The sequence below is a fragment of the Tamandua tetradactyla genome, chromosome 1 (assembly GCF_023851605.1).
Source record: "Tamandua tetradactyla isolate mTamTet1 chromosome 1, mTamTet1.pri, whole genome shotgun sequence".
Lineage (NCBI taxonomy): Eukaryota > Metazoa > Chordata > Mammalia > Pilosa > Myrmecophagidae > Tamandua > Tamandua tetradactyla.
The window spans coordinates 192,801,651-192,827,283 of NC_135327.1; the positions used below are offsets into that span (position 1 = coordinate 192,801,651).

Here is a 25,633-nt window from a genome sequence, read left to right on the forward strand (position 1 = left end):
TCATCTTTTTTTTTTTTTTTTTTTTACTTTATAATAAAGTTGGTTGTATTTAAAACAAATTTTATTGTTGTAAAATATAACAAAATTTTCCATTTTAACCATTTTTGAAAAAGTTATGATTCAGTGGCATTAATTACATTTACAATGTCATGCTCCAATTATCATTATCTATTTCTAAAACTTCATTGTCCCAAATAGAAACGCTGAACCTGTTAAGCAATATATTCTCCCATTACTCTCCTCCCTTAGCCCCTGGTAACTTCTATGAATTTGCTTCTTTGGGATCTTTCATATCAGTGAAATCAGAACGTATTTGTCCTTTTGTGTCTAGCTTATTTCACTCAGCATGTTTTCAAGATTCATCCATGTTGTAGCATGTATCAGAACTTCATTCCTTTTTATGGCTGAATAATAACCCATTGCATGTCTGTACCACATTTTGTTTATCCATTTATCTGTTGAACATTTGAGGTATTGTGAATAATACCACTGTGCATGTTGGTGTGCAGGTATTTGAGTCCCTGTTTTCAGTTCTGTGTGTACATAGAAGTAGGGTTGCTGGGTCACATGGATGGAGGTTTTATTTGTTTAAATGGACTTTGCTTTGCCATCCATTTGTTACTATATCTTTAGGCTTTTCATTTATTTGCCAAAGCTTGTCCATCTGTGTTCTATGACATGTAAAGTAAGTGAGAGGAAAGCTCCATAAGTAAATAAGTTTAGAAAATGATGGGGTGCATATTGAAAGACCCTTAATATGTTAATGTACATTTCTGCTTACTAAGGAGATACTTTATTTTATCTCATTGATTAAAAAAAAAGTCATTGATTATAAGGTGCTTCCTTAATTTAATAATAGTTTTGAAAAAATGAAAACCCCACCATCACATTGAAGTACATATTTTGCTTTGTAGAATGCATGCTGATTTTAAAATCATAGAATGAGAAAAATCGTGTGTCTTAAGGTAGGGATTTGGTATGTGGTAAATTCCTTTTGTTCATTTTTGTTCTGTCTTTGGTGGAAGGCTAGTGTTCTTTGCAGCATAGTGTAGGAAGTGCCTTGGTGACCCTGATCTTTTTATTTATTTCTTTATTTTTAAATACCAAAAAACACCAAACGCAAGCATTCCTAACTTTTGATCATTCCCCTCTACATATATAATCAGTAATTCACAATATCATCACATAGTTGCGTATTCATCATCATGATCATTTCTTGGAACACTTGCATCTATTCAGAAAAGTAAATAAAAAGAAAACAAAAAAATTCATACATACCAAACCCCAACCCCTCCCCCTCATGATCACCAGCATTTCAATCTAAATTTATTTTAGATTTTAATTTATTTTAACATTTGTTCCCCCATTATTCATCTTTATTCCATATGTTTTACTCATCTGTTGATAAGGTAAGGAGCATCAGACAAAAGGTTTTCGTAATCACACAGTCACATTGTGAATGCTATATCATTATACAATCATCTTCAAGAAACATGGCTACTGGAACACAGCTCTACATTTTCAGGCAGTTCTCTCAAACCTCTCCATTACATCTTGACTAACAAGGTGATATCTATTTCATGCGTAAGAATAACCTCCAGGATAATCTCTTGACTCTTTGGAATCTCTCAGCCACTGACAGTTTATTTTATCTCATTTCACTCTTCCCCCTTTTGGTCGGGAAGGTTTTCTCAATCCCCTGATGCTGAATCTCAGCTCATTCTAGGGGTTTTCTCAATCCCTTGATGCTGGAGACCCTGATCTTAATGAATACAGAAGTATAAGTTTTAATGTCTAGAAATTATTTGTGCTTCACTTTATTCTTTGTCTACAATAGTAACTCTCAGTGCCAATACAGGAAATATCTAATTTTTAAAAAAGCATAGAGATTAGCATTAATCCATCATTACTATTGGGGAATAATGACAAAATCAAAGCATTTGTCATGGTGGTATCATGTGTTAGAAGGCTGTTTAGACCTGGAAAATACTGGTGTGTACATAGATGTTGCATATTCTTTTTCTTTTTCCTTAAAAGTCTAAACTGCCTGTAGTGTTTTTTTAAAAAAAATTTTTGTTTAGATATCTTTACACATCTTATGTTCATCCAAAGTATACAGTGACTCACAGTACCATCACATAGTTGTGTATTCATCACTATGATCATTCTTAGGACATTTGCATCACTCCAGAAAAAGACATAAAAAGAAAGAACCCATACATCCCATGCCTCTCACCCTTCCTTCTCATTAACCACTAACTAGTATTGCAATCTATTCATTTTTCTTAATTCCTTATTGCCCTTCATTATTTGTTTGTTTGTTTATTTATTTATTTATTTTCACTCCTCTGTCCATACCTTGGATAAAGCTGCCTGTAGTTTTAAAAACATCTCAACTGAAAATTAGAGGCACTATATATATATATATATATATATATATATATATATATTGCTATACTTTCACAGTTTTATTGTAGTGAGAAGGATGCAAATCAGAAGAGATATATGGAGTGAGGTCAGGGAGGGTCCCCTAGTACCGTGCTTCCATGTCTGCATCCTGTGGAGTGGGGTTAGGTCATCCAGAGGCACTACTTTTAAAAATTCTCTTCTTTAAAGTTCTCTTACATTGTTTCCTGATAACATTACATTTCTAGCTTAGTGGTTTCCAGAGTGAACACCATTCGTATATATTAATAGGTTAAAGTAGACTGGGAAGTGTAACCAGGTCTATTTATTAGATCATTTTATGATATATATAACCAAGGAGGGGATATAACAACATATGACTGTTTTCCAAATTTTTGTACCCAGGTTGCCATTGTTTTTCTTGGATGTTCTCTTTGCATCAGCTTTCTGTGGGGAATACTTAGTGATTCCAATCCTGTCTTCTCTCTCTTCCTTTCTTACTCTTAATTGGCATTCAGGAGCTTTCTCTTTGATATGATCCTCTAGTTTGGGGGGGAGGGGGCTTTTTCAGTTTTTTCTTGGTTAAGCAATTCCTAAGGTTTTTGTTAGTGCCTCTGACTTGCAGTTGAATTCCATTTTTTCCTAGCTGCCTTCAGGGACTTTTCCATTTGGTTCACATACCCTTCCTTCCATCTCATCTTGCTTCAAGCTGATCTTTCTTTGTTTTTTTTCTCCCTAACTAGCGTTATATCTGAGACCCAGTTTTTAAAAATTGGTGATAACCTTTAATTTTTCTCTCTTGGCTGTGTTCAGTGAGTTCCTAACTCATTAGTTCTTTGAAACTGCTTTTTATTTATTACCTTCCAAGATTAGCCTCATTTTGCCATTATGCACTAATGCAGTACAAAACCTGTATTGCTCCTGTATTCAGAATTTTAAATGGCTTCATTGACTACAAATTATGGCCAGATTCCTGTTCTTTGAGGGCTATCATGATTTGGTAGAATGGGGTCTATCTACCCTTGGTCTTTGCTAGTGTTTTAAGAGCAATCCCACCTTTATCTTCTTGAGCTAAGAAGATAAAGCCTGGATGTGTATACGACAGTACCGTGTTTAAAAAAAAAAAAAAAGAAAAATCCCTGGCTCTCCAGTACTTCTCAGTTGATTTTTAAGAGGTTATATGTTTGTTCTGGATATTTGTCTTCTGCCCTAGTTCTTCAAACTGGAGATGTAATTTCTCTAAAAACCTGCTTTAACACAATTTCAGTATAGCAAACTAATTTGTAAAAGTTCTATTAACTTTGAGATTTTACCTGTAATAAATTAACATAGAAATTCTTTTGATAAGACTGATTTGTGAAAGACTTTCATGATTTAAGTATTCACAGATTATAACCAACGAAACATAGGACAGTAAAGTTTCATTTTGAAACATGGATGTTATGTAAGAATGATATTCTTATTTGCTTTTTATGGTGGCTGTATAAGTGAGTAGGTGCTAGAGTAGTTGAGTTTCCCAGTAGTTGTAGTGAAAAGTGATTTTAAAACACATTCTGGTGACTCTTTCGGCAACAGTGAATGGGAGTTTACATGCAATTCTAAGTTAATATGTGGAACTTTTCTTTCAAGATGCAAAGGAAGATTTGCTTGTTTTACAGACAGACTAGTCTAGACTAAAAGGAGTGTAAACACACTGTGTGTGTGTAATTTTCTGAGCAAAATTAGAGCCCTAAGATGTACTTCTTTTTTTCTTAGCTCATTGCATTTGTACTCAGAAGTTGATTTATTTTCAGAGTCTTGTTTTGTAAATTGGTTTTTATAATTGAATTACATTTGTAAAGTCAAGTCCTCTAAAGTGTCCATTATAGAATTGTGGTTCTAGAGGCTAGCTAAATGCCATGGGGAAGAAGTAAAGGGTGGTAAACATTTTGAGGAAAGAACAATGCCTTTTAATTACTCTTCGTTTGGAAAGCTTCATTTGGCATGCTTTGTTGAGATTTAGATTTTAGGAGATCACCCCTGTTCTAGTTTGCTAGCTGCTGAAATGTAATGTGCCAGAAACAAAATGGCTTTTAAAAAGGGGAATTTAATAAGTTTCTAATTTACAGTTCTAAGGCCGAGAAAATGTCTCAGTTAAAACAAGTCTATAGAAATGTCCAATCAATGGACATCAGTTCAAAAAGGCTGATGAAGTTCAGGGTTTCTTTCTCATCTGGAAAGGCACATGGTGAACACAGTCAGGGTTCCTCTGTCATCTGGAAGGGCACATGGCGAACACGGAGTCATCTCCTAGCTGCTTCTCCTGGTTTCCTGTTTCATGAAGCTCCCCAGGAGGCATTTTCCTTCTTCATCTCCAGAGGTCGCTGGCTGGTGAACTTTGCTTCTTGTGGCTATGTCGTTCTTCTCTGCTCTCTTAGAATCTCTTTCTCCAAAATGTTTCCTCTTTTTTAGGACTCCAGTAAACCAACCAAGACCCACCCAAATGGGTGGAGACATGTCGTCACCTAATCCAGTTTAACAACCACTCTTGGCTAAATCACATCATCCAGGGAGATGATCCAATCACAGTTTCAAACATACAGTATTGAACAGGGATTATTCTACCTTTATGAAATGGGATTTTGGTTAAAACATGGATTTTCTAGGGGGCATACTTCTTTCCAAACCAGCACAACCCCTGTTGAATTGGTGCTCCTTAATCTCAAAGTGGAATCAGACATTACTGGGGACAAGGATTATTTTGTATTAACTCATACTAAATAGATGCACAACAAGAGAGAAAATTCAACAGCAGTGAGTTTAAATAATCACATTTGAGTTTTAAAACTTTATTATACATTGTACTTCATAATTATTCAACAATAAACATTTAAGTTTTAAGAAGTAATTTTAAGAGATACCCTTTTATTTTACTGTTGTAAAGACTGTGATGTTGATCCTTCCATGTTCTAATGTTAATGTTTATGTTAATATTAATGCTTAGGGAATTCTTTGTATATTCACTAAATATCTATTGCATACCCTAGGTATTGGGGCTACAAAAGTGATAAAGGTATCTGTCCTTTTACTATGTGTGAGAGAACAGCATAAAGGGGGTCAGAAGTAATCCTGATAATTATAATATTATAAATGCTGTTTCCAAAACATTGATGTGAGTGTATTTGTTGGTTGTTCATTTGTGGGTTGTTGATCTTACTCAACTTAATCGTTCTCTTTTGATGTTCTAGTTATTTTTTTTTATTATTAACGGGAAAAAAAATTAACACAACATTTAGGAATCATACCATTCTACATATGCAGTCAGTAATTCTTAACGTCATCACACAGATGCATGATCACTGTTTCTTAGTACATTTGCATCGGTTTAGAAGAACTAGCAACACAACAGAAAAATATAGAATGTTAATATAGAGAAAAGAAATAAAAGTAATAATAATAGTAAAAAAAAAAAACCTATAGCTCAGATGCAGCTTCATTCAGTGTTTTAACATGATTACTTTACAATTAGGTATTATTGTGCTGTCCATTTTTGAGTTTTTGTATCTAGTCCTGTTGCACAGTCTGTATCCCTTCAGCTCCAATTACCCATTATCTTACCCTGTTTCTAACTCCTGCTGGACTTTGTTACCAATGACATATTCCAAGTTTATTCTCGAATGTCCGTTCACATCAGTGGGACCATACAGTATTTGTCCTTTAGTTTTTGGCTAGACTCACTCAGCATAATGTTCTTTAGGTCCATCCATGTTATTACATGGTTCATAAGTTTATCTTGTCTTAAAGCTGCATAATATTCCATCGTATGTATATACCACAGTTTGTTTAGCCACTCGTCTGTTGATGGACATTTTGGCTGTTTCCATCTCTTTGCAATTGTAAATAACGCTGCTATAAACATTGGTGTGCAAATGTCCGTTTGTGTCTTTGCCCTTAAGTCCTTTGAGTAGATACCCAGCAATGGTATTGCTGGGTCGTATGGCAATTCTATATTCAGCTTTTTGAGGGACCGCCAAACTGCCTCCCACAGTGGTTGCACCATTTGACATTCCCACCAACAGTGGATAAGTGTGCCTCTTTCACCGCATCCTCTCCAGCACTTGTCATTTTCTGTTTTGTTGATAATGGCCATTCTGGTGGGTGTGAGATGATATCTCATTGTGGTTTTGATTTGCATTTCTCTAATGGCCAGGGACATTGAGCATCTCTTCATGTGCCTTTTGGCCATTTGTATTTCCTCTTCTGGTAGGTGTCTGTTCAAGTCTTTTTCCCATTTTGTAATTGGATTGGCTGTCTTTTTGTTGTTGAGTTGAACAATCTCTTTATAAATTCTGGATACTAGATCTTTATCTGATATGTCATTTCCAAATATTATCTCCCATTGTGTAGGCTGTCTTTCTACTTTCTTGATGAAGTTCTTTGATGCACAAAAGTGTTTAATTTTGAGGAGCTCCCATTTATTTATTTCCTTCTTCAGTGCTCTTGCTTTAGGTTTAAGGTCCATAAAACCGCCTCCAATTGTAAGATTCATAAGATATCTTCCTACATTTTCCTCTAACTGTTTTATAGTCTTAGACCTAATGTTTAGACCTTTGATCCATTTTGAGTTAACTTTTGTATAAGGTGTGAGATATGAGTCTTCTTTCATTCTTTTGCATATGGATATCCAGTTCTCTAGGCACCATTTATTGAAGAGACTGTTCTGTCCCAGGTGAGTTGGCTTGACTGCCTTATCAAAGATCAAATGTCCATAGAGGAGAGGGTCTATTTCTGAGCACTCTATTTGATTCCATTGGTCGATATATCTATCTTTATGCCAATACCATGTTGTTTTGACCACTGTGGCTTCATAATATGCCTTAAAGTCAGGCAGCGCGAGACCTCCAGCTTTGTTTTTTTTCCTCAAGATGTTTTTAGCAATTCGGGGCAACCTGCCCGTCCAGATAAATTTGCTTATTGGTTTTTCTAATTCTGAAAAATAAGTTGTTGGGATTTTGATTGGTATTGCATTGAATCTGTAGATCAGTTTAGGTAGGATTGACATCTTAGTTATATTTACTCTTCCAATCCATGAACACGGTATGCCCTTCCATCTATTTAGGTCTTCTGTGATTTCTTTTAACAGTTTTCTTTATATAGGTTTTTTGTCTCTTTAGTTAAATTTATTCCTAGGTATTTTATTCTTTTAGTTGCAATTGTAAATGGAATTCGTTTCTTGATTTCCCCCTCAGCTTGTTCATTACTAGTGTATAGAAATGCTACAGATTTTTCAATGTTGATCTTGTAACCTGCTACTTTGCTGTACTCATTTATTAGCTCTAGTAGTTTTGTTGTGAATTTTTCCAGGTTTTCGACGTATAGTATCATATCGTCTGCAAACAGTGATAGTTTTACTTCTTCCTTTCCAATTTTGATGCCTTGTATTTCTTTTTCTTGTCTAATTGCTTTGGCTAGAACCTCCAACACAATGTTGAATAATAGTGGTGATAGTGGACATCCTTGTCTTGTTCCTGATCTTAGGGGGAAAGTTTTCAATTTTTCCCCATTGAGGATGATATTAGCTGTGGGTTTTTCATATATTCCCTCTATCATTTTAAGGAAGTTCCCTTGTATTCCTATCTTTTGAAGTGTTTTCAACAGGAGAGGATATTGAATCTTGTCAAATGCCTTCTCTGCATCAATTGAGATGATCATGTGATTTTTCTGCTTTGATTTGTTGATATGGTGTATTACATTAATTGATTTTCTTATACTGAACCATCCTTGCATACCTGGGATGAATCCTACTTGGTCATGATGTATAATTCTTTTAATGTGTTGTTGGATACGATTTGCTAGAATTTTATTGAGGATTTTTGCATCTATATTCATTAGAGAGATTGGTCTGTAGTTTTCTTTTTTTGTAATATCTTTGCCTGGTTTTGGTATGAGGGTGATGTTGGCTTCATAGAATGAATTAGGTAGTTTTCCCTCTACTTCGATTTTTTTGAAGAGATTGAGGAGAGTTGGTACTAATTCTTTCTGGAATGTTTGATAGAATTCACATGTGAAGCCGTCTGGTCCTGGACTTTTCTTTTTAGGGAGCTTTTGAATGACTAATTCAATTTCTTTACTTGTGATTGGTTTGTTGAGGTCATCTATTTCTTCTTGAGTCAAAGTTGGTTGTTCATGTCTTTCCAGGAACCCGTCCATTTCATCTAAGTTGTTGTATTTATTAGCGTAAAGTTGTTCATAGTATCCTGTTATTACCTCCTTTATTTCTGTGAGGTCAGTAGTTATGTCTCCTCTTCCATTTCTGATCTTATTTATTTGCATCCTCTCTCTTCTTCTTTTTGTCAATCTTGCTAAGGGCCCATCAATCTTATTGATTTTCTCATAGAACCAACTTCTGGTCTTATTGATTTTCTCTATTGTTTTCATGTTTTCAATTTCATTTATTTCCGCTCTAATCTTTGTTATTTCTTTCCTTTTGCTTGCTTTGGGATTAGTTTGCTGTTCTTTCTCCAGTTCTTCCAAGTGGACAGTTAATTCCTGCATTTTTGCCTTTTCTTCTTTTCTGATATAGGCATTTAGGGCAATAAATTTCCCTCTTAGCACTGCCTTTGCTGCGTCCCATAGGTTTTGATATGTTGTGTTTTCGTTTTCATTCGTCTCGAGGTATTTACTAATTTCTCTTGCAATTTCTTCTTTGACCCACTCGTTGTTTAAGAGTGTGTTGTTGAGCCTCCACGTATTTGTGAATTTTCTGGCCCTCCGCCTATTATTGATTTCCAACTTCATTCCTTTATGATCCGAGAAAGTGTTGTGTATGATTTCAATCTTTTTAAATTTGTTAAGACTTGCTTTGTGACCCAGCATATGGTCTATCTTTGAGAATGATCCATGAGCACTTGAGAAAAAGGTGTATCCTGCTGTTGTGGGATGTAATGTCCTATAAATGTCTGTTAAGTCTAGCTCATTTATAGTAATATTCAAATTCTCTATTTCTTTATTGATCCTCTGTCTAGATGTTCTGTCCCTTGATGAGAGTGGTGAATTGAAGTCTCCAACTATTACGGTATATGTGTCTATTTCCCTTTTCAGTGTTTGCAGTGTATTCCTCACGTATTTTGAGGCATTCTGGTTCGGTGCGTAAATATTTATGATTGTTATGTCTTCTTGTTTAATTGTTCCTTTTATTAGTATATAGTGTCCTTCTTTGTCTCTTTTAACTGTTTTACATTTGAAGTCTAATTTGTTGGATATTAGTATAGCCACTCCTGCTCTTTTCTGGTTGTTATTTGCATGAAATATCTTTTCCCAACCTTTCACTTTCAACCTATGTTTATCTTTGGGTCTAAGATGTGTTTCCTGTAGACAGCATATAGAAGGATCCTGTTTTTTAATCCATTCTGCCAATCTATGTCTTTTGATTGGGGAATTCAGTCCATTAACATTTAGTGTTATTACTGTTTGGATAATATTTTCCTCTACCATTTTGCCTTTTGTATTATATCATATCTGACTTTCCTTCTTTCTGCACTCTTCTCCATACCTCTCTTTTCTGTCTTTTCGTATCTGACTCTAGTGCTCCCTTTAGTATTTCTTGCAGAGCTGGTCTCTTGGTCACAAATTCTCTCAGTGACTTTTTGTCTGAGAATGTTTTAATTTCTCCCTCATTTTTGAAGGACAATTTTGCTGGATATAGGAGTCTTGGTTGGCAGTTTTTCTCTTTTAGTAATTTAAATATACCATCCCACTGTCTTCTAGCTTCCATGGTTTCTGCTGAGAAATCTACACATAGTCTTACTGGGTTTCCCTGGTATGTGGTGTATTGTTTTTCTCTTGCTGCTTTCAAGATCCTCTCTTTCTCTTTGACCTCTGACATTCTAACTAGTAAGTGTCTTGGAGAACGCCTATTTGGGTCTAATCTCTTTGGGGTGCGTTGCACTTCTTGGATCTGTAATTTTAGGTCTTTTATAAGAGTTGGGAAATTTTCAGTGAAAATTTCTTCCATTAGTTTTTCTCCTCCTTTTCCCTTCTCTTCTCCTTCTGGGACACCCACAACACGTATATTTGTGCAGTTCATATTGTCCTTGAATTCCCTGATACCCTGTTCAAATTTTTCCATTCTTTTCCCTATAGTTTCTGTTTCTTTTTGGAATTCAGATGTTCCATCCTCCAAATCACTAATTCTATCTTCTGTCTCTTTAAATCTGTCATTGTAGGTATCCATTGTTTTTTCCATTTTTTCTACTTTATCCTTCACTTCCATAAGCTCTGTGATTTGTTTTTTCAGTTTTTCTATTTCTTCTTTTTGTTCAGCCCATGTCTTCTTCATGTCCTCCTTCAATTTATCGATTTCGTTTTTGAAGATGTTTTCCATTTCTGTTCGTATATTCAGCATTAGTTGTTTCAGGCCCTGTATCTCATTTGAACTATTGGTCTGTTCCTTTGACTGGGCCATATTTTCAATTTTCTGAGCGTGATCCATTATCCTCTGCTGGCGTCTGGGCATTTAGTCAGACTTACCTGGGTGTTGGACCCAACAGGCTGAAAGATCCTTCTGTGTAATCTCTGGGTTCTGTCTTTCCTATCCTTCCCAGTAGGTTGCGCTCGTGGCACACGTTTGTCTGCGGGTTCCACCAGCAAAAGGTGCTGTGGGACCTTTAACCTTGGAAAACTCTCGTAGTGGGGGAGGTTCGCCAGCCGAAGCAGCTTGGAAGAGTGCCAGCCAGCCCGGGGGTCCGAACGCGGGGAGGGTCGCCGGCCGCCTCAGCCTGGGTGAGCGCCCGACCGAATTTCCTAGTCGGCCCGGGGCGCCAAGCGTGACGGGAGGGCGCCACCCGCCGCGGACCGGGAAAGTGCACCGTTCCCAGCCGGACTGGGGAGTCACGTGTTTGGAAGGGACCCCTCCGGTCACCGTTCTCCGCGGTCTGGGGATTTCTGACCCAACTCTCTCAGTTGGTCCGGGAGGCCTCGCGTGGTGGGGGCGCCAGCCGCCGCGGCCCGAGGGGACCGCCTGCCCAATTCTGCCAGCTGGCCTGGGAAGGAGGAAGGGAGGGACTCCGGCGGCTTGCAGTCCTGCCCGGGAAAGCCCGCGCCCCTCGGCGATCTCACCGGAGCTGGTTCTCCCAGACAGTCAGCCGTTCCAGGAAGGGGTACGCCGTCCCTTTGATCTCCGTCGTGGCTCCGGGAGGTGCTCTGTATCGTCTCCACTCCCCTAGTAGCTGTTCTGGAGGAAGAAAGGTGAGGGTGGCAAGGCTGTCGAGGACGGTGGCGGAGGAGCTGGTGAAGGCGGCAGAGGGCATGGTGGTGGTTGGAGAGCCGCCGGAGGAGGAGGAGAAAGGGAAGGATAAGATGGCGGATGGAGTGCCGCCGGCGGAGAAAGAGGGAGAGGAGGGCTGGCCGGCTGGCGGTGGGAGCGCCGCCCATGGAGAAAGAGGGAGAGGAGGGCTGGCTGGCTGGCGGCAGGAGCGCCGCCCGCGGAGAATGAGCTCTAGTTATTTTTTTAATCTGCTTATGCAACAATTTGTATTATTTTATATATTATCTTTGATGCAATAGCTTTCTAAGACAAGAGATATCATCACTTTGGGGATCTTTATCTCTTGCCAGTGTTTCATGTTTTATGGTGGTCATTAAGATAATGGGCTTTGGAGTTGGGCAGACCTAGTTATGAGTCTTAGTTCGGCTACCACTATTGTTGCAGCCTTAGACAAGTTAATCTAATTTTTCTAAATTTCCTTCTTTGTAAAATGCAGAAAATAGTACTTACCTCATAAGGCTGTATAGTGAAGAGAAAACCATATAGTAAGCACTGAATATATCTGAGTTATGTACATAAGTATGTCGGTGGCACCTTAATTTTGAAGTATAGGGAAATCTTCAAATGAATTTTTTATTCCTTTTTGCAGATGAAAAGGTTAAAGCCTAGAAAGGTGAGGTACTTGCTTCATTCAGATCACATCCTCAGCTGGCTCTATATTTCAAGGCTGTGTTTCCTAGTGATGGATTTGGGTTCCAGCTGGCTGTGCAGTCTTGGGCAAATTGCCTCATCTTTCTGTACTTCATGTTTTTCATCCGTAAGATAGAGATAATAATGTTGTCTAATTTTTAGAGTTCTGAGAATGAATTAATTATGTGCGAGGCACTTAAAATAGTTACTGGTACCTAGTAAGCAATATATAAATATTAGTTATTACTGTTATTTCGAATTTCCCTAGTGCCTCATTTTTGCAATATTTGGTCCCCTGGGGTTCTGTAGCAGTAAACCGCATGATAGGAACAGTTACAGGATAAACATGGCAAGCGTATCTTCTTGAAGAGTCTAACTTGTGGAAATATATTGTTGGTGCAAGGAAAAATCTGCAGTTAACTTACTTCCCATTGGTCACTCTTCTGTGTTGTTGCTGATGACGATGATAATGAAAACCTTGAGAATAAAACTTGCATCTTCCAGGTAATGGGAGAGTTTATTTTTTTTTGCAGTGCAAGAATTTGATATTTTGTTCTTGGTTTATTCTCTGCCAGTATTCCTTATGCTGTGTCGGAGTGACCAGGCCCCATTCTAAGCATGAGGGTAATGTCATTGGCATGCTGGTTCAGGTTGGTCTTTTGGAGTCCATGAGCTGACTATGGATTGTTTGTGGAGCCTTTCATAAAGATGCCTACTTTATGTGGTGATAAGTTGTCTGTGTATGCCTGTGTTTTGCTGTTGGTTATGAAAAGAATCCGTGGCTTCTACAAATCAATTTGATCACAGATTTTTTTCTTTATATACATACATAAGCAACTCTATTTAGAGAGTGTTTATTAAATCATATAAAGATGGGCGGGCCGCAGTGGCTCAGCGGGCAAGAGTGCTTGCCTGCCGTGCCGGAGGACCCTGGTTCGATTCCCGGCCCCAGCCCATGTAAAAAACAAACAAACAAACAAAATATAATAAAACAAGAAAATGTTTAAAGATGTTTCCCTTTCTTCCATCCTTCCTTCCTTCTCTGTCTTTCCTTCCCTTCCTCCCTCTCTCTTTAAAAAAAAAAAAAAAAAAAAAAAAAAGATATGATTCACACACCCTAACACTCACCAATTTAAAGTGAACAATTCAGTGGTTTTTAGTATTTTCTGTAGTGTTTTTTTATTTTTTTAAAAAAATTACAAGAAAAAACGTTTTAACATATGCTCATTCTGTTCTACATATATAATCAGTAATTCACAGTATCATCACATATTCATCATCATGATCATTTCTTAGAACATTTGTATCAATTCAGAAAAAAATAAAAAGAAAACAGAAAAAAAATTATACATATCATACCCCGTACCCCTCCCTTTCATTGATCATTAACATTTCAAACTAAATTTATTTTAACATTTGTTCCCCCTATTATTTATTTTTATTCCGTATATTCTACTTATCTGTTGACAAGGTAGATAAAAGGAGCATCAGACACAAGGTTTTCACAATCACACAGTCACATTGTGAAAACTATATCATTATACAGTCATCAAGAAACATGGCTACTGGAACACAGCTCTACATTGTCAGGCAGTTCCCTCCAGCCTCTCCATTACATCTTGAATAATAAGGTAATAGCTACTCAGTGCGTAAGAATAGCCTCCAGAATAACCTCTCTGTTTGGAATCTCACAGCCATTGACACTTTGTCTCATTTCACTCTTCCCCTTGTTGGTGGAGAAGGTTTTCTCAATCCCTTGATGCTGAGTCTCAGCTCATTCTAGGATTTCTGTCCCATGACACACCCCTGGGTGTCATGTCCCACGTAGAAAGCGGGAGAGTGATGAGTTTGCTTGTTGTGTTGGCTGGAGACAGAGGCCACATCTGTGCAACAAAAGAGGTTCTCTTGGGGGTGACTCTTAGGTATAATTTGAAGTAGGCTTGACCTATCCTTTGTGGGGTTAAGTCTCATGTAAACAAACCCCAAGACTGGGGACTCAGCCTGTAGCTTTGGTTGTCTGCACTGCTTGTGAGAATATCAAGAATTCAACTTGGGGAGGTTGAATTTTCCCCCTTTCTCACCATTCCCCGAAGGGGACTTTGCAAATACTTTTCCACTCACTGATCAAATTACTCTGGGATTCATCGGGGCATCACTCTGGACAAACCAATAAAATCTAATGTCCTACCCAAGGTTCCGTGTACTTATGTTGTTCAACCAACTATCTACATAAGTTATATTAGGAGATGCGCTAGTCAAAATATAAACTCTGTACCAAACAAACATTTTTTGATTTAGTCTCACACATAAGTTGAAATTTTAAAATATTAATTACCATCTATTTTCATCACCCTGCTGCAATGACATTCTTTTGTTCTTCCTCATGCAAAAACATTTTTAAATTTGCACATTTAGTCATTATCATTATACAGATTATACTATCTCAATCTTTTTTGTCTTTCTTTGTGATTTCATTTATGCCCCCAGCCCTCCTCCATCATTCTCACATTCAGCTTCATTCAGTGTTTTAACAAAATTGTATTACAGTTAGGTAGCATCGTGCTGTCCATTTCTGAGTTTTTATATTCAGTCCTTTTGCACAGTCAGCACCCCCCTCTGCTCCAGTTACCCAATATCTTACCCTATTTCTATGTCCTGATGGTCTCTTACCAACGAAATATTCCAAGTTTATTCACTAATGCCAGTTCATATCAGTGAGACCATATAGTATTTGTTCTTTTGTTTTTGGCTAGTCACACTCAGCATGATGTCCTTAAGGTCCATCCATGTTGTTGCATACCTCATAACTTTATTTTGTCTTACGGCTGCAACTCCCTCAGTTTTGAAGAACAGTTTGACTGGGTACAGAATTCTTGGCTGGAAGTCTTTCTCTTTCAGGATCTTGAATATATCATACCCCTGCCTTCTCGCCGCCATGGTGCTAATTGAGTAGTCTGAACTCAGTCTTATTTGGTTTCCCTTGTAGATTGTTTTTCTCTTGTTGCTTTCAGGATTTTCTACTTCTTTTCAGTATTTGGCAGACTGATTAGTATGTGTCTCAGGGAAGGCCTATTTGGATTTATTCTGTTTGGAGTTTGTTGGTCTTCTTTGACTTGTATATTATGACCTTTATAAAGGTTGGGAAAGTATCCCCCATTTTATCCTCAGCTACTCTTCCTAGCCCTTTACTCCAGTCTTCTCCTGGGACACCAGTGATTCTCATAGTTGTGCGCTTTGTTTTGTCTATTATTTCCCTGAGATCCAGTTCAGATTTTTCCTCTTTTTTGCCATTTGCTGTTTTGAGTCTTTGAAGTCAGTTGTCCTGTCCTCTGTATTGCTTATTCTTTCTTCTGTGTCTTCAGATCTGGTGTGTGTGCCTTTATGTGTTTTGTATTTGGTCAACAGAATCTTTAATCTCTGTGATATCCACTATTTTTCTATTTATTCTTTCAAATTCCTCTTTATGCTCTTCTACTCTCTTGTTGATCTCCTTATGTCACTTGCCATCCCACTTATTTTATTAAGTAGGGTTGTATGAGCATCTTTGCTTAGTTATTCCAATGTTTTTGCCTCCTCTGGTGTTTTAATTCGATTGTTAGGCGGGGCTATATTGTCTGCATTGTGATATAGTTAGGGATCGTCTGTTGTTTCGTCACATTTAAATATCTTGATTAATTTACTTCGGGAGTTGATTTCTTTCAGTAGTCTAAGGCCTTGTGTTTGCAGGATGGATGTACAAAAGGGAGCAGGGTACGGGGTGGGGCACAACTGCAGTGATTTGTTTCAGGGCAGGTATAAGCGCAGGTTGGGGATGGTATGCTGATGCTTATGAACGGGGCATTTAGCGGCCAGGGAGGATGCAGCTGTGTGTGTGCACAGGTCTGGAGGGTGTAACCTTGTGCGTTGGTCTGGGGTGTCGGGTCCTTTGAGCGCATGTGTAGAGCTGTGGCAGCAGGTCGGTGTTATGCCTTTGTGGGTTGGGAGCAGATGTGATCCAGCCACACAACACAGGTCAGCACTTTCTCAAAGCTGGTGTCTCTCCCCTTTTTTCCAGGTTTTATTGCTTCTAGCTTCTGACTTCTGTCTTCCTCTTTGCTTTGGTGGCTTTCTCCTCGTTGCAGTTGTTTTTTATTAGAAAAGTTGTACGTTTATAGAAAAATCATGCATGAAATAGAGTTGTCATATACCACCCTGTTACTAGCATCTTGCATTAGTGTGGTATATTTGTTATAGTTGATGATAGAACATTTTTATAATTGTATTATTAATTAGGATTCACTGTGCAGTACAGCTCTGTGGTTGTTTTTTTTTTTGAATGGACAGGCTCTGGGAATCGAAGCTGAGTCTCTGGCATGGCAGGCCAGAATCTGCCTCTGAGCCACTGTTACACCATTCCCTGTGGATTTATATATATATAAATACATATATATATGTAACATACAACCCAAATTTTCTCCTTTTAACCACATTCAAATATGTATTTCAGTGCTGTTAATTACCTTCTTAGTGTCGTGATGCTGTATCACCATCCATTACCAAAGCTTTTCCATCTCCCCAGACAAAAGCACTGGACAAATTTAAGCATTAATTCCACATTCCCTATCCCTACCATTATTCCCTGGTAAGTTGATTCCAGTTCCCAATTATGAATTTGCTTATTCTGATTAGTTTGTATCAGTGATATCATACAATAATTTAACATTTCTCTTTGGCCTGTCTCACTCAATATAATTTCTTCAGGACTCTTCCATACTGTCATGTATATCACAACTTTTTTCCTTTTTAGAGTTGAATAATATTCCATTAGTGTATATAGCATCTTTTGTTTCTCCACTTGTTGACTGATGGACACTTGGGGTTTGCTTTGATCTTTTGGTATTTGTGAATAATGCCATTATGAACATCAGTATGCTAATATACGAGTCCCTGCTTTCTATTCTTTTGGGTATGTAGTTAGAAGTGGGTTGGCTGGGTGATAAGGTACTTCTATGCTTAAATTTCTGAGGAACCAACAAACTGTCTTCCACAGTGGCTGCACCGTTTTACATTCCCACCGACAATCAATGAGTGTCCCTTATTTCCCTACCTCCTTTCCAACATTTGTGATTTTCTGTCTTTTTTATAGTAGCCATTGTAGTGGGTATGAAATAGTATTTTGTGTTTTTCATTTGCATTTCCCTGTTGACTATGTTGAGCATCTTTTCATGTGCTTTTAGCCATTTGTGTATCTTCTTCAGATAAATGTCTATTCAAGTCTTTTACCCATTTTTTAAATTGGGTTGTTAAATTTGTTGTTGAGTTGTAGGAGTTCTTTATATATTCTGGGTATTAAACGCTTATTAAATATATGATTTCAAATATTTTCTCTCATTGTGTAGTTTTCCTTTCATGATTAAGTCCTCTGTACCAATGTTTTTAATTTCAGTGAGATCTCATTTATCTATTTTTTCTTTTTTGCTTGTGCTTTGGTTGTAAAGTCCTAGAAGCCATTCCTCACACAAGGTCTTGGAGATGCTTTCCTATGTTTTCCTGTAGGAGCTTTATAGTCTGGTTCTTATGTTTAGTTCGTTGGTCCATTGAGTTGATTTTTGCGTTTAGAGTGAGCTAAGGATCCACTTTCTTTCTTTTCATATGAACATCCACTTTTCCCAGCATCGTATGTGAAGAAACTCTTCTTTCCGGATTGGGTTGACGAGACACCTAGATCAAAGATCATTTGGCCATAAATGTAAGGATTTCGCTTTTCTTTGTATTTTTACTTCGTGTTGTATAGGTTTGCTGGATTTCATTCATTTTTTATTATAAAAAGTAAAGAGAAAGTATATTTGTACCTTTCTATCATGCGTCTATTTTTTCAATGCAATATTTTAAAATTCCAAACATAATTATCACTTCACCTATAAAAATATGTATCTATAACTAATAGGAACTGTTTTTGTTTTTTTTTAACTTCAATATGGTAAAACCATGATTACGTGCCAGTAAGGTGTTCAGTGCCTTTACAAAATATGCATTATTTGGATCATTTTATAATAATGTCTTCCATTCTTGTTAGGGGAGTGCTAACCTCTCCTTTCTTTCTTCCTTTCTTTTTTAATTAATTAATTAATTAATTAATTATTATTTTTTACATAGCAGGTACTGGCAATCAAGCCCGGGTCTCCAGCATGGCTGGCAAGAACTCTGCCTGCTGCCCACCTCTCCTTTCTTATAAGTGTTTTTTAAAAAATTAATCTTATAAAAATAGAATACTATATGTATTTCTGTTTTTATCACTTAGCAGTCTTTCTAAAATTCATCCATGTTTAAATGTATAGCTGATGTTGATTCATTTTGTATGCGTATACTGTTTATTTATAGGTTCTATTAGTGGATATCCATGTGGTCTCCAGGTTTTTGCTTTTATGAACAGTACATATGTTTCCCTATTTTCTGATGTACATATGCAAGTTTCTCTAGGTCTAAATAATTTAGTTTACTGTATATTTCATATCTTACTTGCCACACTGCAAGCAAAATCCAAATCTAATACTTTTAACCAAGTACTAGAAAATAAGTAATTACTACTAAGTAATACCCAGGATCATCTAAATTTTAATGAGTTTTAAAATATTAAACTAGAAAAGCTAAATTTTTATCATTTTATTTTTAAGTGTTTTAAACTTTTCTTTAATTCAGATATAGTCTTTATTTTTAGAAGATACTGACATTTTAATCACTGCTTTATTTTTATCTTTTAACATTTTTCAACAGCAATCAACTTAACTTAAGCAGCTTTAGTCTTTTCTTATAAAACCTGAATTTCTTGCATTCCCATTACAAATGATTTGAATTATCTTGCTTTAAGTATCTTCAATTTAGCACCTGCTAAATGTGTTTGGTCATAATTTATAGAAGTGCAAGCAAGTATAAGACTGCATTTCTACGCAGAAGTATTATCTAGATTTTTTGAATATTTGAGGTGAAATTAAGGAGGACATACGGGTTTTTTTAATGTTAAAATGGAGTAGTGATGTAGTTATGCTCACTGAAGCTTTAAGAATTTATATTCTTCCCTGTTTTTAATTTAGGAATTGTCAGGAAAATGATGCACTAGGAGAAAACAGAAAGTTTAATTGGCTAGATAACTATTAAAGAAATTCTTGGCACTGTAGTCCAGTGTAAGAGCCACAGCTGAATCTTGGAAAGTAGTGAGCTGAGTCCTGTACTTTCTGAACTAAGATCTCCGTTGCTGCTTTGTACATCCTCTTCTGTGATCACTACCCTACCTTACCCCACTTGTTTGTTCACTCAGATTCTTTTTTGAGCACCCTGGGAGTCCTGTTGCACTCCTCTGTAGCCTGCCATCGCATTCCTTCAACCTCTTTGTCCTCTCTTAAAGACTAAATCTTCTTAAAGCTCTTTTAGGGTCTGGCTATTTGTGTTATTCCATAACCCACAACCTGGAACATGAGGTCAGTATCCTCCTTTTCCTCTTATGTTAACACCCATAGACATAAGGCTTACTTTTTGGAGGATCTCTGCTTTATTGTCCCCTTTTTCTTCCTTATAGTGTTGTCTACAAACCGTCAGATTTAAAAAATTCAGTGGTGTTTTGGTTGATCAGGATGGTGACATAATAAAAAATCTAGGGTGCCCACGTTCCCTTACAGAATCTTTGATCAACTAGCTAAAAGTGGCAGAGCTATCTTCCTCAAAATTCCAGGAAACTGTTAAAGGGTTACAGTAACTGATCCAGAGCCAAATCAGTAAAGCATACCTTTGAAAACATTAGGTGAAACTTTGTCCTTGCTAGCCCTTCTTCCAATCCCTTCCCAGTGTGTTGCAGAGCCAGCCTGCATTCCCATATAGGTCCTTGGCCCTGTTCCAGTGGTAGCAGAGTAACCCCTGTGGCACATACTAGGGTGTCGGTATGTCAGTGGCAGTCTTCAGAGTGGCAGTCTGAAAAACTGAACCTGGAAACTCCTCTGTGATTCAGCTTTCCGGAACTTGCTCTGCAGGCAAAAGCAGTATAAGACACACTTATATTGAGGCAGCCTGGCTCAGAGATTTACCTGCTTTAAGTCATACACTGGAACACTGGGGAAGGGGAGAAAGTCTGTGTCAAACAGAGTAGAGGGAGGCATTTGAATTTCTGTAAACAAGGCAGTTCCTCAAGTCATGAACCTAGGACAGTACTCAGAAAGAGAAAAGATGGAAAGTTCCCTGTGCTTTGAATTCATCTTGCGCTCATCTTCTTGATAGGAGATCTAAACTCTGTGAAGGAGAGAACCAGCCAGCACATACTGAAATTTCCAAAGACTGAAAGGTGTTTGCTTTGGTTTGTTTATTTTTGTTAGTTCCTGGCACTCAAGGAAATCTGTATCATTTCACTAGTTGAGTACCCACTTAAGGAATGGACAGCTTAGGGACTAAATCACAGTTAGCACTTTAAAATATGAAAATATACAGTGTACACCAAAAGATTATAAGACAAAAAAAAAAAAAAACAGGATATGATGGCCCATCCAAAGAAACAAGATATAAATCCAGGAACCATCAATGAAGGAGACCAGTCTGTGTGAACATAATGGGTAAAAACTTTAAAAATATGAACTTCAGGGTGCATAAGTGATTCAGCGGTAGAATGCTTGCCTTCCATGCAGGAGACCCAGCTTCTATTCCTGGACCATGCACTCCCCCCAAAAATATGTATATGATCTTCAGTATACTCATAAGAGGAAAGAAAACATAGAGAAAGAACTAAAGAATATCAGGAAGATAATGAATGCATAATATGATAATTTCATTAAAGAGAAACTTTAAAAAGGAACCAAACAGGCGTGGAGACATGACATCTGACAGCAGTGGTGGTAGTGCCAGGGACTCAGTACTGAGGTCTCCTCTGACTGACAGATGTTTGTTTTGTTCTACTGTTTTAAATGAAGTCAAAATGCCAATAAGACCAAATCTCCAGCAGTTGGAAAAATGCATCAGTGATGCTTGATGAAAAATTATTTTGAATCTTTAAAAGCACTTTTACAAATTGATGTTTGTGAAGATGTGAAGATTAAATGCAGCAAACAGATTTTCAACAAGTTGGACAACCTTATGTGCAGGGAACTTTTAAAAAAAAAAAGGATGTACAAAGTGTTTCAGTCATTTTGGTTTCTGTTGAAAGATGTGGTAAAAATATCAGTATTTTGGGGCAAGCTGAACTTGTAACTATGTTAAAACAAGGACTAGTCCAAAAGATAAGTATGGAATATGTAATGTGTTCGTGTGACAGAAATATAATAGAAGGTATGTTTTGTAATAAAATAAGAAATTGTTAAAACTATTGGAGGGAAAAAAAGGAACCAAACAGAAATACTAGAGAAAAAACCACAGTAACTGAAGGGAAGAATTCCTTAGAGGTTTTTAGTAGCAGACTGGAACTGGCCTAAGGAAGAATCAGTATATAGAAGGCAATTGAAATGATCCGGGCTTAGGAGTAGAAAGAAAACAATTTTTGAAAGTGAGCACAGCTGATGAGACCTCTGGGACACTATCAGGCTTACAATATAGACATCATGGAAGTCCCAGAAGGAAAAGAAAGAAAGAATGGCAGAAATCTCTCCAAATTTAATGAAAGATATGAGTATGCACTTTCAAGAAGCCCAAGGAAACTGAAATGGGTTAAACTTAAAGAGAGTCACACCCAGGCATATAATAGTAATACTGTCAAATGCCCAGGATGAGAGCTGTGAGAGAAAAACAACATGTTAAGTACCACAGGAGTCCCAATAAGATTAAGTGCTGATTTTGCATCAGAAACTGTGGAAGTAGGTGGGCAACAGTGGCTCAGCAACAGAATTCTTGCCTGCCATGCCAGAGACCTGGGTTTGATTCCTGGAGCCTGCCCATGCTGAAAGGAAAAAAAAAAATGACCATGGAAGCAAGAAGGTGGTGGGGGAAAATATATAAAGTGCTGAGAAAAAAAACAATTGCCAGCCAAGAATTTTTATCTGGCAAGACTGTCTTTCGAAAAATAAGAGAGTAAGTCACTCCTAGTTACAAGGGAGTTTGTTGCTAGACTAGACCTGTCAAATCAGCAGTGCTAGAGTCTAGGACACTATAGATAATGAATTGAAGCAACTTAAAGAAATTAAGAGCTCCATAAAACATAACCACATGAGTAATTATAAATGCCAGTGCTATTGTATTTTTGGCATGTATCTTCACTTTTTACAGGTTCTAAAATGCAAATGCATAAGACATAATGATAAATCTATGGTTTTAGACATACAATATATAAAGAAATTATTTGTTACAAGCGCAGTAAAAAGATGGGAGGATGGAAGTGTCTAGGAATGGAATATTTGTACGCTATTGAAATTTATTTAGTATCAAATCAAACATGATTGTTAATAGATTTGGGATGTTAAATTTAAGTCCCATGATAATTTTAATGAAAATATGAAAAGTATGCACAGAGAGAAATGAGAATGAATTAAAAATAGTACAATATGGAAAAATAAATGTGAAAGAAGACATTAATGGAAGAATTGAGGATCCCCAAAAAAGGTATGATTTAAAGACCAAATCACAAAATAGCAGAAGTCCTGCATTATCAGTAGTGATCCCAAATGTAAATGGATTAAAATCTCCATTCAAAAGACAGATACTTACTAAATGACTTAAAAAGCCTGACCGTACTATATGCTGTTTAAGAGAGACTCATCTTAAATTCAAAGACCTGAGCAGATTGAAAGTACTAAGTATGCAAGTAGTAACCACAAAAGAGCTGTGGTGGCTGTACTAATATCAGATAAAAGAGACTTTAAGTAAAAAACTGTTACAAAAGACAAACAAAATCGCTATGTACTGATAAAGGGTCAATTTAGCAGGAAGACATTGGACATAAATATATATGGACCTAATCCAGAGCCCCAAAATCTGTGAAGCAAATGCACATTAATAATAGGAGACCTTAATATACCACTTTCAGTAATGGATGGAACATTTACACAGAAGGTCAATAGGGAAAGAGAAGAATTAAACGATACTGTAAACCAACTAGACATAACATACATATGGAACACTCAGTGCAACACAGCAGAATACATATTCATCTGTAGTGCAGGTGGATCATTCTCTAGAATAGAGCATATGGTAGATCACAAAACAAATTTCATAAAGTTTGAAAATATTGAAATCGTAACACTGTATCTTCTCTGATCACAGTGGAATGAAGCTAGAAATCAGTAACAAAGAAATTGAAAATTCACAAATATGTGACTATGAAAAAATACAGTGTTAAACAAGTGATGTGTCAAAAAAAATTCCAGGGGAAATTAGGAAATATCGGGAGGTAAATGAAAATGAGAACATGCATACCAAAACTTTTAGGATGCAGCTCTAAATGCTTAAGAAAAAAAAGATCAAATATCACCACAGGGGAATCCTTGAAGAAAAAAAAACTAAACCCAGAGTGAGCTGAAGAAAGGAAATAAATATTAAAGTAGTGACAAATGAAATAGAGAATTAAGAAAACACTAGCATTAATGACAGCAATAGTTCATTCTTTGAAAATGCCAGTAAGAAATTAGTAAGACTTTTGATAGACTGACGTATAAAAAAAAAAAGAATGCAATAACTAAATTCAGAATTGGGGGTGGATGGTTATTACTACTGACCTCACAGAAATGAATTGAGTTAAAAAAAAAAATAAACCCTTACATCTGTGTCTTTTGATTTTAATTAGGGTGCCAAGTTCACTCAATGGGTAAAGAATAGTTTCTTCAACAAATGCTGCTGGGAAAACTGGATATCCACATGTAAAAGAATGAATGTGGGCCAAGACCTATATATAAGAACCAAAATTATATAGAAGAAAGCATAAGGAAGCCTCTTGGGATTTCATGTTAGGTAATGGTTTCTTAAACTTGACACCAAAAGTATAAGAAACAAAAGAAAAGCTAGATAAATGGAACTTCATCAGAACTAAAAACTTTTTTCATCAGGGACATTATCATGAAAGTATAAAAAGATAGCCTACGGAATAGGAGAAAATATTTGGAAACCACGTATCTGATAAAAGTTTAACATCCAAATTAAATAAAGAATTCTTACAACTCAATAACAAAACAAAAAAAAACCAATTTTAAAATGAACAAAAAAACTTGAATAGACATTTCTTCAAAGAAGATATACGAATGGCCAAAAAGCACACAAAAAGATGCTGTGATGGCTAGTAGCTAGTATTAGTACCCCAGAAAACCATGTTTTAAATCTTAATCCATTCCTGTGGGTGTAAACTCTTGTAAATAGGACCTTTTGATGCCGTTACTTTAGTTAAGGTGTGGCCCAGATAAATCAGGATGGGTCTTAATCCTATTACTGAATATCTTAAAGGGAAAACCACAAAGAGAGAAAAAAAACATAGGGAGCAGTCAAAAGCTGAAAGTCAATGGAACTGAGAAGTCAGGAGAGACTGCCATACACATTGCCATATGTCAGAAAAGCCAAGGACCAAGGATTGCTGGCACCCAGGCCCAGAATGCCAGAGTCATGTGTGGAGAAAGCATTGCCTTGATGACACATTGATTTTGGACTTCTCTTAGCCACAAAACCGTTAGCCAATACATTCCCATTGTTTAAGCCAAAGCATTGCATGGTATTTGTTTTGTCAGCTAGGAAACTAGAGACTTTGGAAATTAGCTATCAAATGTAGTCTTTTCTTCATTACTTTTTGCAGAGGATCAGCTTTGGCAACCAGGAAACTAAAATGAATGTTCCACATCATTAGCGAAGTACAAATCAAAATCATAGTGAAATTCTGTTACATACACACTATAATGGCTACATTCAAAAAGCAAAAGATAGCTGTTGGGGAGGATGTGGAGAAATAGGAACACTTTTTCATTGTCAGTGGTAGTGTAAGATGGTTGAGCCACTGGGGAAACTGATGGTTCCTCAGGAAGGAAATCACATGACCTGGCAATCCCACTTCTAGATATATAACCAAAAGATTGGTAAGCAGGGACTGTATACCAATGTTCATCATGGCATTATTCACAGTAGCCAGAAGATGGAGGTAGCTCAGGTGTTCATCTATGGATGAATGAATGAACAAGATGAGTATTATGAAGTTCTGATACATGTGGCAACATGGATGAGTCTTAAAGACGTTATGTTGAATGAAGTAAGCCAGACGGAAAAATTCAGTTATTGCATGATCTCGAATGTGAACTAATTAGAATAAGTAAATTCATAACCATAAACTGGAATTCAGGTTATCAGAGGCGGGGTGAGGGTAGAGAATGAGAAGTT

At 36.9% G+C, this 25,633-nt stretch overlaps 1 protein-coding gene and 1 non-coding gene across 19 annotated transcripts in view; one reads left to right on the forward strand and one right to left on the reverse strand.

Annotated features, from left to right (window-relative positions):
* The window catches only part of CUL1 (cullin 1), a 143,693-nt gene that overhangs the window by 12,546 nt on the left and 105,514 nt on the right, over nucleotides 1–25,633 (forward strand). For 6 of the 18 annotated variants that reach the window (XM_077148843.1, XM_077148709.1, XM_077148734.1 and 3 more), the window contains exon 2: nucleotides 17,993–18,068. The exons of the other annotated variants lie outside the window; for them this stretch is intronic. The gene's annotated coding sequence lies outside the window, so the exon portion shown is untranslated. The remainder of the gene's footprint in view (nucleotides 1–17,992; nucleotides 18,069–25,633) is intronic. 18 annotated transcript variants of the gene reach the window in all.
* LOC143653813 (U6atac minor spliceosomal RNA) lies at nucleotides 18,300–18,426 on the reverse strand. Its single transcript, XR_013161544.1, has one exon. It is a non-coding gene; the product is annotated as a U6atac minor spliceosomal RNA (small nuclear RNA).